Source organism: Cyanistes caeruleus, chromosome 14, assembly GCF_971803275.1.
Source record: "Cyanistes caeruleus chromosome 14, bCyaCae1.hap1.1, whole genome shotgun sequence".
Taxonomy (NCBI): Eukaryota; Metazoa; Chordata; class Aves; order Passeriformes; family Paridae; genus Cyanistes; species Cyanistes caeruleus.
Genome location: NC_141714.1, coordinates 8012870 through 8029832, shown reverse-complemented (window position 1 = coordinate 8029832; position 16963 = coordinate 8012870). Strand labels below are relative to the sequence as shown.

At 41.9% G+C, this 16963-nt stretch overlaps 1 protein-coding gene across 4 annotated transcripts in view; it reads right to left on the bottom strand.

Moving 5' to 3' along the window:
- The window catches only part of GPR50 (G protein-coupled receptor 50), a 45219-nt gene that overhangs the window by 19144 nt on the left and 9112 nt on the right, over positions 1 to 16963 (bottom strand). The window lies entirely within an intron of this gene.

The following is a 16963-nucleotide window of genomic DNA, read 5'->3' as shown; positions in this document are numbered from 1 at the left end:
GAAATTCAACCTCTTAGAAAAACAAACTGAGTCATAGAAGAGATATGATACTTTGATTTGCAAAGTTTTCAGATTAACAGGTAGCAGTTAATACCTAAGCAGTTCCTAAAACCCTATGAATACGTTAATCCAGTATCAGCTTAAACCCCCCAGTATTAAAATAATAAATCTTACCAGACTGGATTTTTACTGCTGTTCACTTGGTGTTATACTATTCCATTATAATATGAAAGTATTCAACATGGAGGATGCTGATGGGCCTATAGCAGCAGTGCCATCCTGGAACAGACTCCACGTTCCTTCCTCCCAGAGAGGTCAAGGCCATATCTGTCACCAACTATCAGCACTCCCAAATTCTCTACGCCACCAGGCACTGGTGACTGGTGACTGTGACTGGTGACTACACCATGAGATCAGCTAGGATTCCTGGGGGAACAGGATTTCACAAGGCACACCTGGAATTGATTTAGTAGAGGCACCACAGAAACTAGAGAAATACTTGGGGCTAAAAAGCCAAGCTGTACATTTTGCTAGAAGGATGATGATTTCCAGAGGGGACGGGATGATTTTGCTTCAATCAGGTCCCTAATAAACACTGACAAACCAAACAAATTAAGTACATAATCAGCAGCCAGTTCCAGATTATCCCACAGCAGGAGAGTGCAGTGCTGACAGGTTTTGTTCTCTATTTCTTTAGAGGACAGAAGGTGATTGCCCTGCATAATTCTGCATTTATTTAGTGAGAGCTAGTCTTATATTGGAGCACTGAATGTAAGGACGAACGAGACACTTTCTTTTTTCAAGTAAGGACTTTTCCAGTTAATTGCCATGTGGCATGAGTGAACCGCTGCTTTTGCATGTTTTGGCTTCCTGTTCTTCCAGCAAAAAATCTGCCTCCCTTGGATTCACTGGTATCTGTAAGTATGAGGATGTCATTGACTAGAAGGCAGAATAGAAATTAAAATATTTCCAACATGCTCACCTTCTGGCTCTTGGGCAGTCCTCCCACACTGAACATTTCACTCCATACAGCTCTGTGCAGAGCAGGCTCAGGAGTCTGTGATATGCAAGAACAACCAAAAGAAGTTGGATATAATGGGCAGAAGCACATCCCTGTTTACCAGTCCTGAAGTTCCCCACAATCCCCCACACCAGGAGGAGTTTAGATGAGAAATACTGAATGGTAGCACATGCAACTTTAAATTCCGTAGTCTTCCCACCAACTCTATGGAGTCATTCCCCTACCATGGTACTAGAGGAACACTTCCTGCTGCTGACTTCAAGTGAAACCAACTCACCTTCAGTGTCACAGGTTAGAAGATGAAAACTAATTGTGGGCAAGAAGTACTAACAGATGTCTCCTCTAAACCAGTCATTTTCCTGAAATCCCTAACTGCATCAGCAACACTAGCAAAGGCAGGGATAATAGCTGGCATACAAGTTTATTGGAAGAATTTGAAAAATGTAACACCAGGGAATTAGCAAAGAATCCTTAAAAGACAGACACGTTAGAAATATTCCAAAGGAGAACAAAGTCTCCATCACTGGTTAGACTTCAACTGACACCGGAACGTCTGTCTGTGAAGTATCTCCAATCCTCTGTCAAAGGAAACTGAAATGAGGAAATCAAGACAACCCCAAGCAAGCACACCACGGAGCTTGGAGCGGGTGTCCTGAAAGGAAACTCAAAGCTGGCACTGAATGGACACAATGATGGACACATAAACATGCACAATTGATAGAGGCAAATTCTACTACAGGCATGTTCTGAGTGGCCTGCAACAGTGGTTAGGATTGCATAGTCCCAGAAATGAGTTTTCAAAGAAATGGTATACTGATAGAAGAAGAAAAGATGCCATGAAAAAACTAAATGAAATCTGCTTAAAAAAAAATTTAAGAGCGCAAGTAAACCTAGTTTTATGCAGAGCAATCACATGTAATGCTGCTGCAATACAGCAGTGAAATTGTGAGTTACTTAAATTCTCACCCAAGAGAAAAATAAAAAAAGTAAGACAAAGAGGCTGAAATGGTGCTAGCCAACATAGATAAATTGGTTGACTAATGGATTTGATGCTGACTTAATCTTCTTTTTGGCAGTTCCCTGAAAAGCCTGCTTTTTTGCCTTTCCTTACCTAAATGAAATTAACATATTCCAGAAAATTAAGAACAATTTATCAGGCCACTGAAGACAGACTGTGTGTTGGATCTGGAACTGTATTATTCCATCCAAAACATAAGATAATCTCCGCAGTTCAAAAAACCTGAAAATTCAAGGATTGGCAAATTATGGCATCTGGAGAGTCACTGCTCTTTCCTCACACACTTCCTGGCACACTCCAGCACACAGGTTGTACAAACAATCTTTTGAATGGAACAAGAGTGCTTGGCTCCTGCTACAACACAGTTTGTTCTTAATTGCCTCAGAAAATGTAACTTCCACTGCATCAAACAAGAAGAAATTTGGGAACAGAATATTTCACTGTGACTTCAAGCTCTTTTACTTTCCTTATAAAACTAAAGTGTTGGGTTGAGGTTTTTATTCAAGAAATAAATAAGGTTTTCAGGTTTTACCTGAAATTTCTTAATTTCTGAAGATGTCAAACCCACTATTTTCTTCTTCCTCACAACACAAAAAGAATTGTTTTCTGCAAAAAAGAATCTAGGAAATCGATTGCTTAATTTTTCATCAACAAAGATTTCTTCTGTAAAACATTATCTCTCACTCATTTGAGAACCTGCAGTGCTGCCATTGCTCACTCCCTGGAAGAAAACAGAAACATACCCACATCTCAGTATTTCAGAAACATCATTGGTTTGAAAGCCAACAGGGAAAAACCTAAGAGTAAGAATTGAAGGCCATATTTTCTTCTAGTGTTAACTGGTCACATTCTGAAATGAAGGCTGACAAAGAAAATTTGGCTAAAGAATAGGCTGGATCCAGAATGCTCTATCACAAAGGAAATCCTCTCAGGGAAACTCCAGTTTGGCACATCTTTCCTTTCAACCTTTGAGCTCTGCCTCCAGGAAGCAATAAAAATAAGCAGTTATCTGTAAAACCTTTAATGGTGGTTTTTAACTTGGGACATGAAGTAGAGCAGGAGAAAACACGCTCAAGAATAACAAAAAGTATTCCTTTAAAAGGGTTTTAAGAGAGAAAAAGGTTGAGGAAAATACAGGTTGCACTATATGCCTACATCAATACAACTTAGTGGAATTCCCACCCTCCTGCAAAACTCACAGATGTGACTACATATGGGCATCACAAATTAAAGCAATGGAAGCTGATGAGTAAAGTGTCTCCTCCTTACGTATTGCCTGCTTGCTGCAGTCAGCAGGACAGTTCCCTCTCTAACGTCAATGAGTAAAGTCAGGAATAAGAGCAGAATGTGCAGGACAATGCTGAAAACTGCTGCTAATTCACTTTAAACTCAGAAGCCGTACTCAGATTTATTCTGAAATGGATGTGACAGTAGAAGGAAAATTACAGCCCCTCCAAATTCCTTCTGTTTTCATACAGCATTGGACTGAAGGAATTAAAAAACCAGGAGAGAGGTTGGGAGGGAGGAAGGGGACCAGGATGGATGGAATTCTGGGGAAGTCAGGGGGTGAGGACACTGCACACTCCCTTCTAGAGACCCAAAAAGTACAGTTACCTTCAACTTTTGACACTTTGAAAACCCTGCAAGATCTCTGTCAGCAGAAGCATAAGGCTTAGTCCTGCCCCTGCAGACAGGGCAAGGCATAATGACACATCTGCATTTCACATTATCCATTTAAGACAGGATTCACATTTTTTTCCCCTCAGATTGCTGTGTCATGGGAAGCCAAACACAGCTCTCACTGAACTAGTGTGACCTCTGCAAGGAGAAGCAGTAGGTCTTAAAACACATGCTCCTTCATTTCCCTACAGGCAGAGCTGGAAATTGAAATGTTCTGTCCATTACATGCAGCCTGAGCTAGGGTGAGCATGCTGGAGACTGCGTGGGAACAAGCCCTCTGAAAACAAACCCAACTTTGCTGTTTCTTGGAAATGTTGGGTCCAGCCTCTTTGGCACATGATTAGAAAGACGCTTTGTGCCTTACCTCATCACGGTGCATTGTACAACACGTTTTGGGGTGATGTCTCCACAGCACACACCCACTAGCTACAGGCTAAGACAGTACCTTCTTCTCTAAGCATTTACCCTCCCTCACTTACACATTCTCCTGCAATGTGCAAATGGTATATAAAGACAGTATCAGGATTAATTTGGATTGTTATCCACGTACAGAGGTTTGTAAAGGAAGGCAACGCTGGCTCTTTTCTGTATTGAGAAGGGAAAACACACTGGGAAGGTACCTATGCTGCTGACACCATTTAAAGTCCAGAAGAAAGCCTTACTTTTAGCAGTCTTCTGATCATTTACAGATTTCTTTCCATGAATGTGGTCATGTGTTTACAACAATACTTGCAGCTGTTGCAACAGTCATATAAACATTGAAAGGACATAAATTCAAAAGTTCAAATAATATCATTCCTTTAATTATGATTAATGTTCATTACTAACCATCCAAGAACCAATACTCTAGAGATGTATCTTGCAAACTTGAATGTGAATTACCCATGTAATATCAAACACAAAACTAGATACTTCATAAAGCCCAGGTTAGAAGCCACAAATTTCTTCAACTCTGTAGCACTTAGGGTATGTAGTCATTTAGATAATTACACAGATTTTGACTCTGACACAGAGTATCATGTGAATGATTGCCAATCTACACGCATTTCCCAGAGACACAATCACAGAGGCCTTAATGGAGAACAACACATAACTACATATGGAAAAAATAACAAGAATCAAACACACTTTATCATAGAATCATAGAAAAACAGGTTGGAAAGGGACCCCAAGGATCATCTGGTCCAGCCTTTCTTGGGAAAAAGAAATCTCCACAAGACATTGTTGAGGCACTGAAAAGATGTGGAAAACTGGAAAGAGCACTCACTCTGAGAGCATAAGTCATCATTCTCTTAAAGATAGCAGAATTGGATGTTTATTTCTTACTAGAAGAAGCAGAAAAGCATTTTATGAGACTCATAAATCCACATCCACAGACAAGGGAATCCTCACCATTCCTCTCTTTCTCATTTCTATCCCAGTCCCTTGGTGCTTTCTTCTATTTTTCAGAGAAAAATAGGAAAAGTGAGTGCAGTGGGAAACCTGATGTTATAGGAAAACTAACCCACTTGGTACTTCCCCTCCCAGTACTGACAAGTCTCAAGGGTAAATTCCCTCCTTTGCCTTTTTTGCTACTTAGGACATTCCTAACAGGTCTGATCCTGGTGTACTGAAGCAAGTGTGAACACTCACACTTCTTCTGTGGCAACATCAGCACCATCCCTTTAAAGATGTTTCTGAAGGATGGATTTAGCAGGGGATTGTAGGTAACCTTATAAGAAATTGTTTCTGGTGCTTTTCTATTCTTCAAACTGCATCTCATCCCATCCCACAGCATTAACTGTCCTGTTTTCAAATTTTAGGAGGATAAAGAGCATCAAGCACCATAAAAAATAAAAACTGCATAAAGTACCCCCTTCATAAAGTAACTTTAAATTCTTCCTCTTGATTTGGAACATACTTGCATACATCTAAAGTGTATGAATTCACATAGTTATGTCTATTACAATAACTAAAAGGCTTCCCCAGAAGTCATATAGAGCACCAATGCAAGGGGTTGCAATACACAGAGCTGTTGAAAGCTTACATTTTTATTTGTTTTCCTTTTGGATCAGTGCCCTGCATTTTCAGGTCTCTATAAAAAATAGCTTTGACTTTCTGAGTGCCACTAGAAGCAAAAAGTTTTTAGAAAGCCAGGTAAATAAGGTCAGTATTTGCCACATTAAATTAATCCACAGAGGTCTGTGTTTTCTCATACCTCATGGAGACCAAAGGGTTGATGAACACTGAGCCTGAGAACAGCCACATCAAAGCAGACCTGAGGGTCATCTGGTCCCATGCCCTGTACCACCACTGCCAGAAGGACCTGCCTCATGGAAAAGTTCCATTTTACCTTATATGCACATTTACATTTTTCAGCAGTAATAGAGTGTTTTGACAAGCTGCAATCGACCTCCAGTCTGCAGTGAAATTTGACTTTTTGTTCCAATTTTAAACACCAAAACCCAAATCTGGACATGGCAATTCCCCATAGTACAGAAATTAAGAGTCAAAACCATTCGCTTCCTAAAACAATATACAGGGCCAAATTTGTAATCTTTCCCTGCCTTTCCCCATTTGGCAGAGGGGAATAATCCCATACAATGACACATGTCTGATATAACTGTCCTGGGGAAATTAGAGCCTTATATCTAGAAAAGGAGAAGTCCTACATAACTAAGGTTTCCTCTACCACCAAGGGAAAGAAACATTGCCTCCTGGTGATTAAGACTGTAATTATTATTATAAATTCTGAAACACTTTGAATTACATTTTCTTTAAATGGGCACCATTTTTAGTGCAAGTTGATTTAACCAATTATTTATTCATGGCTTAAGAAGCCTGTTTGCTTCACATGGTCAGCACATTTTACTCAGTATATTGTATTACTGGCTTGTTGCTATAAACAGTCCATTTAAATTTAGACAGAAGCTTTTGGAAAAGTTCTATTTCTAACAAATATGTGAATTAGAACACTAACTGAATTGATCAGGAACCACTGGTTTCTTCTAAACTCTTTAACATTTACCTCTGTGCCTCAGGTTCTCAAAAATGTTCACAGGTTCAAGCTGAAGTTCCCATTCAAACAAAGCTTTCTATTCAGGCCAATCCTAATATTCAGTCAATTAAAGATCAAGAGGAAGTCTGCCAGATAGCACTGCCAAACTGTGAAATTTCTGCAAATAAATCAGAATCAGATTTCCCCATGGTAGTGTTAATAAAATACATCCAGCTTTGCTAATAAATCTGCAGGACCTTTCTCCATTTTCTGACATATAAAAGCTTTGGTTTTACCGGCATTGTTGCAAAGAAGGTCTTAATCACTAGCCATGGAAGAAGAGAAAAAGTCTTTAAAATATGGCCAGATACACTTTTGTCAAGAAATGACACCTTTTTAACCACTGTGAAATTAAAATGTACTTTTTTACTGAATTACTTCCAAAGTTCTAGCTTTAAGGTGTTGGAGAAAAAACAGACTACACCACTGATACTGTACAGAGCTCTACAACCCGCTCCTCTTGGACTACTTCACATTTGAATTTTTAAAGATGTTGCCAGGAACCAAATACAGTTGTTTGTTCTCCACAGTGCTTACAGCACTTTACTTTATAAAGGTCATATGCTGTTCCCTCTCCTGAAATTTCCATGTTGCAGTTTCTTAATTGTTCATTGTTTTCAGGATGACAGTTTTTACTTGGCTCTTTGGAGAAGGAAATATTTCTAAAAGAAGCATCACAGTCAAGTATGTATAAAGCTCGGCAGAGAAACACCTGCTCCCTATTATACTCCTTTCCTCTATTCAGAGCAGGAGTTGAAGTCACATGTATGTTAAGAGGCATTTCCTGTTTTACAACTTTTTTTTTTCTGAATGATGGCTGCCCACTGGTGTGGAAAATTAGAATCTAAATCAAACATGAATTAGATAAAGCCATATGCTAGAATGATGGGGCAGTGATTGACCCTGTATGCTGGGCACTGGTGAGGCCCCACCTTGAATCCTGAGTTCAATTTTGGGTCCCTCACAAGAAGGACATTGAGGGGCTGCAGCATGTCCAGAGAAGGACAACAGAGCTGGGGAAGGGTCTGGAGCACAAGTCTGATGAGAAGCAGCTGAGGGAGCTGGGCATGTTTATCCTGGAGAAAAAGAGGCTCAAGGGGGACCTTATCACTCTGTACAATTGCCTGAAAGGAGGTTGTACCAGGTGGAGTTGGTCTCTTCTCCCAGGTAAGAAGCAACGGACAAGAGGAAATGGCCTCAAGTTGCTTCAGGAGAGGTTTAGATTGAATATTATGAAAAATTTCTTTACCAAAAGGGTGGCCAACCTCTGGAACACACTGCCCAGGGACATAGTAAAGTCATTATCCTGGCAGGGTTTTAAAAGACGTGTAGATGTGGCATTTAGGACATGGTTTAGTGATGAACATGGCAGTGCTGGGTTAATAGTTGAATCTTGAAGGTCTTTTCCAACCTAAACAATCCTATGATTCTCTGATGTATTGGTATCCTAGTGATGCAATCATTATTTTTGTTAACCATCACATTTCAAGAAAACATTAGGCTACCAATTAGTATGCAAAAAGTCCATTGTTCAGCTCAAATAACTTGGCTGGCTGTATCTCCATTGTCTTAGAACAACACTGACACATGCAACCCTGTTTGGTCCCTTTAGCCTTTAAAGCATCTGTTTATACAGATGCCTGAGCTGCTAGAATCACTGATAAATCAATTTACCTTTTTTTTAGAAGTTGCAACTTTTGATAAGATGACAAGATACACAATGCACTCACGTTGGTGTATGAGTGCCTGGGAGAACAGGGTTGGTTTTGTGTGGTTTTTAAACACTTGATTTTGAACAATTGAAAATAAAAATCTGTTTTTCAACATAGATAAAAGCTATACGAATAAATAAATATTAAGCAAGTAATTAATAGGTATCACGCTGACAGGTTCCAATGAGGCTGTAATTACAGATGAGATTGTGCATGGAGATATTCAGAGATTAAGGAAGAAGACTGGCAGAAGAGAGCAAATATGTGAAACTCAGCTCATTGTCTTTATATTGCTTCCCCGAGTGAAACTCTCTTGGCCTACCTTCCATGGGAGTGCCACAGGAGAGAGTGACTGAGATGAAGACGCATGGCAGGCAAACCTAAACACCAGACTTGATCTCACCCTTTCTTTTTAAACCCTATATAAATCCATTCACATAGGCAAAGGCTTATGTTTCTGAACAATGATTCAGAAGGCAACAAGCTGCTTCACAAATTAATTTTGGACTCCTCTTGCTCTATTTCTGTCTTTTTGTTGCTTAAAACTAGCTGTGTTTTGTTGTTCTGTTAAACTGTTTTAATGCAGGTCATTTGCTCCCCAGACAGAAGGGAAAGGGAAAAAGCAGACATGCTTGATCTCTTTAATGCACTATCTTGCAGCACTTTCAAAATCCATGTGAAGATTGTCTTGTCCTGCTTTGAATTTTATCTGGCTTCTTACTTCTCAAGATACTCCCAACATAATTACAGGCAGACATTGTTAGTCCCTGAAAAAATTAATACAGTAGAATTGTGAGGAAGGCAGGGAAGTACAAGAGGCATTAGGAACAGATCTTATACATTAGCAGATATCTACCATTTGAATTCATAGATTAATATATTTAAACAACCCATAAACATTTGGAAACTTAGGTGTTAGTGGACTAATGAGTTATAATACACTTTTTGATAGAAAATGCAAAAGAATTGTGCTCTTGGTGCTGGAGGTTGAGAGTTTCTGAATGTCAGTAGAATTTCACAGCTTGGAAATGCACTTAAAATCTAAAATAATTTTAGATGAAGGGAGAAAGAATGAGACAAAGAAACCAATATGATGTGAGGGGAAACCATAGTTCCACAGGCAGGTGATCTATAGGTCTCACATCCTACCACCAGTACTTCTCACAATGAAGAACCATTATCCCTGATGCAGCACTTAAAATGTAAACTGGGCACTTCAGACAGAAATAAAGTAAACCAGATGATGGGATGGTGTCATGCTTTACCTCAGCAAATAACCAAACACCACACAGCTGCTCACTAATCTCCTTCCAGTGGAATGGGAGAGTGAATGGGAGGGGGAAGAGGCAAAATTTGTGGGTTAAGAAAAAGACAGTTTAATAGCACAGAAATGGAAGCAATAATAATAATAATAGAATTAGAATATGCAAAACAAGTGATTGCACAATGCAATTGCTCACCACCTGACCACTGATGCCCAGCCAGCCCTTGAGCAGCAGCTCGTGGCCAGCTTTCCCCATAATTTATAGGCTGAGCATGACACCATACAGTCTGGAATATCCCTTTGGTCGGCTGGGGTCAGGTGTCCTGGTTGTATCCCCTTCTAGCTTATGTCCCCCTAGCTGGCAGGGCAGCATGAGAAGCTGGAAAGTCCTTGAGTTAGTGTAAACACTAACTCAAGCTTAGCAACAACTAAAACATGAGTATGTTATCAGCTATTCTCATTCTAAATCCAAAGCTCAGAACCGTACCAGCTACTAGGAAGAAAATTAACTCCATCCCAGCTGAAACCAGGAGAGATGGACATAAACACATCTTAGCTTCTTTCAGGTACCACAGCCCTAAAAATCCCCTTGTCTAGGACAGAGAAAGCAGCACATAGTCTGTCTGAAGTGTATTGGTGTGGCAGCAGTCCCCTGGAAAGGAGGCTCTTGTTACAGTCCGCAGCTTGTCATCATCATAAAGAAATTACATCTTCTGTCTTCCTTTCACAAGGGTGAAAGATAAGAATAAACATTACCAGGCTCAGTTTTGATGGAGGGATATCAATAGCATTGGGGTTTGTTCATAGCTGCCCAGAAAGCCAGCACAAGGGCTTTCTAACTACTCACAGCCTCCACAACAGGAAACTGAAAACCATTTTTGACAAGCACACAGCCAGACAGATCACAGGCAGAGGCCTAAGAAAGGGGCTGTATCCAAGCCAAAGCTACTTTCATCTCTTTCGCCACTTAAGAACACTTCAATTTCAGACTGTCCTTTTGTCAACACTGCAGGGAACTTCTACAACAGCTTCACCTGTTCTATTTCTGTGCCACTTCAAGGCCACTTCAGTAGAGACCTCACCTTTAAAGTCGGCACCAGTAAGGACAAAAGGCCCAAAATCAGAAGACTTTTATACAGTCTTGTTTTAGCATGATTGCAAAATAACTATCTTTCTATTAGAGCAGAGCTGTACAAGCATTTGTTCAAGTGATTTGTGTCCAAAGAAGGGCAACAAGGCTGCTAGAAACAGCCTTTCCATGAGAGTCTAGACCAGGCAGGGAATGTTTTGTTCACTGCAGCTGTTCTGAAAACAGGGCCTTCTTGAGTCCCCAGCAAGGTCTTAGGTCAATAGGAACTGGCTCATCAGTATCTGTGAGGAACAAGAGTGCATTGCCTTAAAAAATCTGTTTTCCTATGAGGATAACACCAGTGCCAGTAGGGTTGGAATGAGATGATCTTCAGAATCCCTTCCGAAACAAAGCATTCTCTGATTCTATCACTGAAGGACCAGTACATTCGCCAAAATGTTTGATCCTCCTAACCTAGGTCAGTAAGGTGCCATGAAGTCAGGCACCTTTCAGCAGGCAGGGTTTGTTGAACTGCTGTGGGCCCAAATGTATCTCAGCAAGGAATGCAGCTGGACCACCTGCAGAAGCTGCAAATATGTGCATTGTCAGGAACAAGAGAGCCATGACTCCTGCTGCTCCTCCTTGGTCTGACTGCTGGCCATGGTAGTAACTCTCAGCCTCAGACAGGATTGCCTCTTCCAAGGCAATTGCCTCTCCCACCACAAGTATCCATCCTGTTTGCACACATGTCCCTCCTTCTCCCATCACACCTGTGTTTTTCTGCAAGTACTCACACCACACTTCTGTCTTCCCTACAGAAACTCCCATAGATGAGCATGGCAGAGGCAGAGTTTGCAATCCATACTGTAAGGTCTGACTATTTTGGTGCCTATCAGCTACACCTACTCTTGAATTGTTTTGTCAGCAAGTTTTGCACTTAGTCCAATTAATTTTGACTAATCACTTTTGATTGGAAGAAAGACTATTTAAGACACGAGCCATAATGGCAGAGCTCACCACTGACTTAATGTTCACATCTTAGGTACAGCAGAAAATATTTTTTTTTTCATTTTTAGTCTTCTCTTGAAAAAGCCAAGATATAATCTCTGCTTTGACAACATGTACTTCTACAAAAAGGCACCAGTATACTTCATTCCAGTCTAATTCCTCCCTGCAAAGCAGAGCACTGAAAACTCCAGAGATGCTGCAAATATTTTTGGAAAAGCTAGAAAGAAAACATGCAGAACTAGTGATGGAAAGCAGAGGACAGCTAACTCTTCAACTTATCTTCATTTTGGAACACCTCTCCTATGAAAGAAAAGCTTTGGGTGTGTTCAGTCTGGAGAAGGTTCCAGGGAGACCCTTACAGCACCTTCTAATACCTAAAGACGTCTGGAAGAAAGATGGGGACAGACATTTTAGCAAGGGCTGTTGCACTAGGACCAAGGGGTAATAGGTTTAAATTAAAAGAGGGTATATTTAGATTAAATATTAGGAAAACATTTTTTACAATGACGATGGTGAGCCACTGGTACGGGTTGGCCAGAGTGGTGGTAGGTGCCCCATTCCTGTAACATTCAAGGCCAGGTTGGACAGAGCTCTGAGTGACCTGATCTAGTTGAAGGTGTCTTTGCTCCATAAATGAGGGTTGGATTAGATGACCTTTAAACATCTCTTCCAGTCTAAACCATTCTGTGAATTCTGATCTTTGCTACTGCTGTTTATTGAGGTGCTGAGATAGATTGACCACTTGTAAATAAGTTAACGGCGCCAAACTCAGAAGAGATGGGTATTTTCTGTCAGATATTAACAGACCCTGCCAGTGTGAGCATGATCTGACTTCCACCAGGAGTCAGAAGAGCAGAGGTGAGAGGGGAGCTTGAGAGCAAAACAGGAATACTAACTTTAGCAACTCCATACTACACTAAATGCTACTGGAAACCTCTTCCAGGAATATTCTATGTTGTCATGACTTGCTTTCAATCTCTCCACTAGGAATTGGAAAGGGTGTTTACTATACTTGAGGTAAAGCTAATGCACCTTATAACCACATCCTCATGGCACCACTAGCCAAACTCCTCCAGAATTTCAGTTTCAACCTCCTCTCTGAACACACAGAGAAGCCACAGGACTGTCCTGGGGATGCTGTTAGGCTGGGCTACTTCACTTGGCTAGGCAATCAGTCACAGGTCCTGGGGTTTGCTGTTATTTGGGCTGGCGCATGTCAGCTCTGCAGAGAAGCCATAAAGTTGAGAGATCTCACCACCTTCCCAGCACTCCACAATTGAGACACTGTTCAGAAAGTTCCAGAGCATCTTCAACTTGAGGAGGGAGGACCTTGACATGTAGAGACAGAAGAACTGTTTCTAGAGGTACTGAGGATGAAGAACAAACTCAGCTGGTAAAGGTGTAGTAGTAGAGGGAGACTGCCCAGCCTGGTCTTTGCTCTCTGAGGCACCTCTGGGAGTGCCAACACAGACCTATGACCCAGACAACTTCAGGGAAAAGCTGCAAGTAGGGAATGACACAACGCACAGCCCTTGTCCTCAGACAGCATGGGCCCAGGCTAATGACACAGGCTATTGTTCTCCCATTTTGTTTAAAAAAGCAATGACTTACGTGGATGTTGGCTTTGGAGTACATGCTTGGCAATGCCAGCAGATAAACAGAAAGGATTTCCATGGAATACCATTTCTGAAAGAAATACATTTAAGTTATTTTTGAAGTATTATTAAATCCAGTAGTGAATATTTTGAATGTGGTATAATCCATTTTCCTAGAAACCAGCCAAGAAAAACTGACAGCAGGACAAGGGAAGTGCCACCATGCTGCCATCCCTGTCTCACTGTTCCCTCAGGAACACGAGACTCACATGCCTCCCTCCTCCATCAGTGTGCCTTAAAAACACAGTTCACATCAGCCATTTCCTTACCAGGCAAGCCTGGATCCTTCCTTCTGATCCTGACCCTGCTCTCCTTTGAGCCAGGGACCCCCCCATCGGCCCATGGAAGCCCCAAAGCCTGGTGCTGACAAATGCACTGGGAGGGCAAATGCAAGCCACTAAAAAGGCTTGGCAGAGGTATTTCAGCAGTCTTCAGGTGGGACTGAGGGCCAAAGAACTGACACAGTGAGATCTGGATGGCTGTCACCATTGACACTGGCCAGCAGATGCAAGCAGGAGACAAGCAGGTGGATTGGGTAGGTTATAGAAGAACCAGCCCTGACCACAGATCATCTCCCAGTCTCCAGTACTTCTATCCTAAAAGCACAGCCCAAATCCATACCCAGGCACCAGGACTCCAGTCTTGTGCTCCCCCTTATCTTCTCTACCTGCCATTCACTCACTCCACAAACCCTCCTATGCCATGTTTGTATGTGTCTTGGTTTGAAAAGACAGATGTCTGCTAAGGGAGGTAGAAACCTCCCTTGAAATGGAAAAAATGTAACCCGCCACCACCTCCTTCACCCAAATTACTATAATCTTGAAATCAAAATGCTATCAGGCAAAGATATGGGAATAGGAATAACAGTTCTTTACTAAGGAAATTAAAGTAAAAAGAAAAATGCAGTAGTACAAAAAACCAACACACTGAGAGTCAGAATACAACTTGACACCCTGGTGGGCAGAGTGTTAGTAGCAATCTGATTAAATGGTGGCTGCACTCCTCCTGGAGTGAAGGTGTGGTTCTGTTGAAGCAATTATCCCATAGAAGGGTGTAGTTCTCTTCTGAAGGTACAGTGATAGTATAGATGGGTCTGGTCTTTCCTCTTAGAATCCAGTGAAGAAAGACTATGGTGTTCTGAGTCGCTGATGATATCCAGGTAGGAATGCTTGGCTCCTCCCCCTGGGTGGTGCATCTCACAGTGGGATGATTTACATGATCAGTCATGCAGTGAGACTCAATGGCCCATTAACAGAAGATATACTGATGAAGGGACATGGGTAGTGGAAGAGAAAGAACACTGCCCCAACTGGTTTTAACAGCTGGTCTGTTAACAGAAGATATCCCCCAGTTATGAGGGATGGGTCATAAAAGAGATAAAGATCACTGCCCCACCTGGTTTTAACAGATGGTAATAAAATACATACTTTTGGTTCCATCTTGCATTGTAACCCAAGACAGTATGCAAGTCCAGGGATAGCTTAAGCTGCAGTGATCACCTAAAGGAATAGGGTCTCCTCACCCTGCAACACACAGGAAAGAAAGCTAGTTACTCTGCAGAAGTAATTGGAAAATCCTGAACCACTTGGTAAACATCTCCTCTTCCTAAATCGCTCATTCTGAATCTCCTCACAAGTAGGACTGAGCTAAAGCCACCAGAGAAGCCCTGTGCCCCCATCCCAGTTCATGCAGGCAGCTGTGGACACTGGGAAGGCTGCTCCCTCCCACCTGGCTGCCAGGTAGCACTCCCTGGGGCAGCATAGGCCAGGGCTCCATATCCTGATGCATCCAAATGCAACTCTGCTGTGGATTTCACCCATCCCATTAAGATTCAATTTTGTCTATTTTCGACTGCAGTATCTGCAGAAATAAAACTCACAGCTGAGATCTGAAGGCCAGACAATGGACCAAGAGTAAGATGAAATATGTTAAACTCCATTTAAGTTATATCTCATAGAGCACATGGGAACTGCAGGCTGTGTGCCTGCTCAGCACCACAGGGTTGGGGTTTGCTCCTAGAAAACACCAGGGTCTCTTGAGCCCACCTACCCTTACTGCAAAACATGAATGTCTGCAACAGGAAGAGCTTCCAGCTCTCCCCACCTTTCCTCTTGGGATAGGGAAGGGGTGCAGCCCAGTCAGAGTATCCCACTGCTCACTCTAGCTTGCTTTTGCTGTGCTTGGTACATCCCATTACAATTTCTGCTGCAGACAGATTCTCACCAGTCCATTAGCATTCCCACTTATCCCCCTCCTCCCTCACCCTCTGTGGATCCTCCTGCCCCAGGCCCAGAAGCATTGCATCCATGTCAAAGGACAAGCAGGGATTCAGGGCAGGTGGGACTCTGGGCTGCTGGAACTCAGTCCCCTACAGACACCGCAGCATTTGTCAACATCACATCTGAAGGTGATACTGGGGATTGTTCAACAAAACAAGATCTGAGGTCTCTCAACATAAGACATCAAGGGGATAGTCTCAGAAGACAGGGACTCACTAATCCTCATTCCAGTTTTCAGGAATGAGGAGAGTTAAACATGAGAAAGCTACACCACAGGTTTCCTTTTACATCTTCCAAAAAAAGCAGTCCCATCAGATTGGGGCTGTTGCAGACATGACTGTTGTGGGACTGTGGCACAGCATTCTTCTAAGGACTGTCCTGTCCTCCTCCATCCCTGCTTTCTGCTGTGGGACTTGGAAGGAATTAAACATCCTGCACAGAGAGACAAAGGCAAACAAAATGCAAACAAAATGAAAAAAAGAGAAAAGCATACAAAATCCATCTCTGAATTAATTTCCATTTTATCTATAGGCAATGACATGACAGTTTTCTTTCTAAGCCTTTTAATTAACCACAGGGAACTGTTACTTTGCGCATATATGCCCACCTTCGCTCTTCCTGATATATGTTCCAGCTCATACTGAAAGACTGTCTGCAAGGCAATTAATTATTTGTCATTATCTATGCAAGCACTTGACTCTCCAGATCTTTCAGGAACATCAAGTCCTTGGGCAGCAATGGTCTTTGGGCAGAAAAGAAGAGCCTTTCCTAGAGACAGGGAAAGGCACAGGGCTTGGAGGGATTGAGAAGGGAAGAACAGGAGCTCAGCACTGTGCTGGACATGGCTTGCTCTCTTGTCCATAGGGTGGCCGTCTGGGGAGGAAGGGTGTTATTTTACATGATACAAGACACAAATCTGCCTAATAACAGGATTTTTGTTTCAACTAATTTGTGGGTAACTGTATAGAGACCTACATGTGCAACAGAACTTTTGTCAAACACTGCAAAAATAAGTATTCATCAGTTCAGAGATGCCAGTATTACTGTTTCTAGTAGAAACCTGATTCTTCGCTGTATTGGTTTTGCACAACCTGATTTTTGGTAGCAGGGGGACTACAAAGATGGCTCCTGTGAAAGTTCCTGGAAGCTTCCACCATGTCCAGCAGAGCAAATTTCTGATGGCTCTGAAGATGGACATGCTGCTAACCGAAACTGGGTCA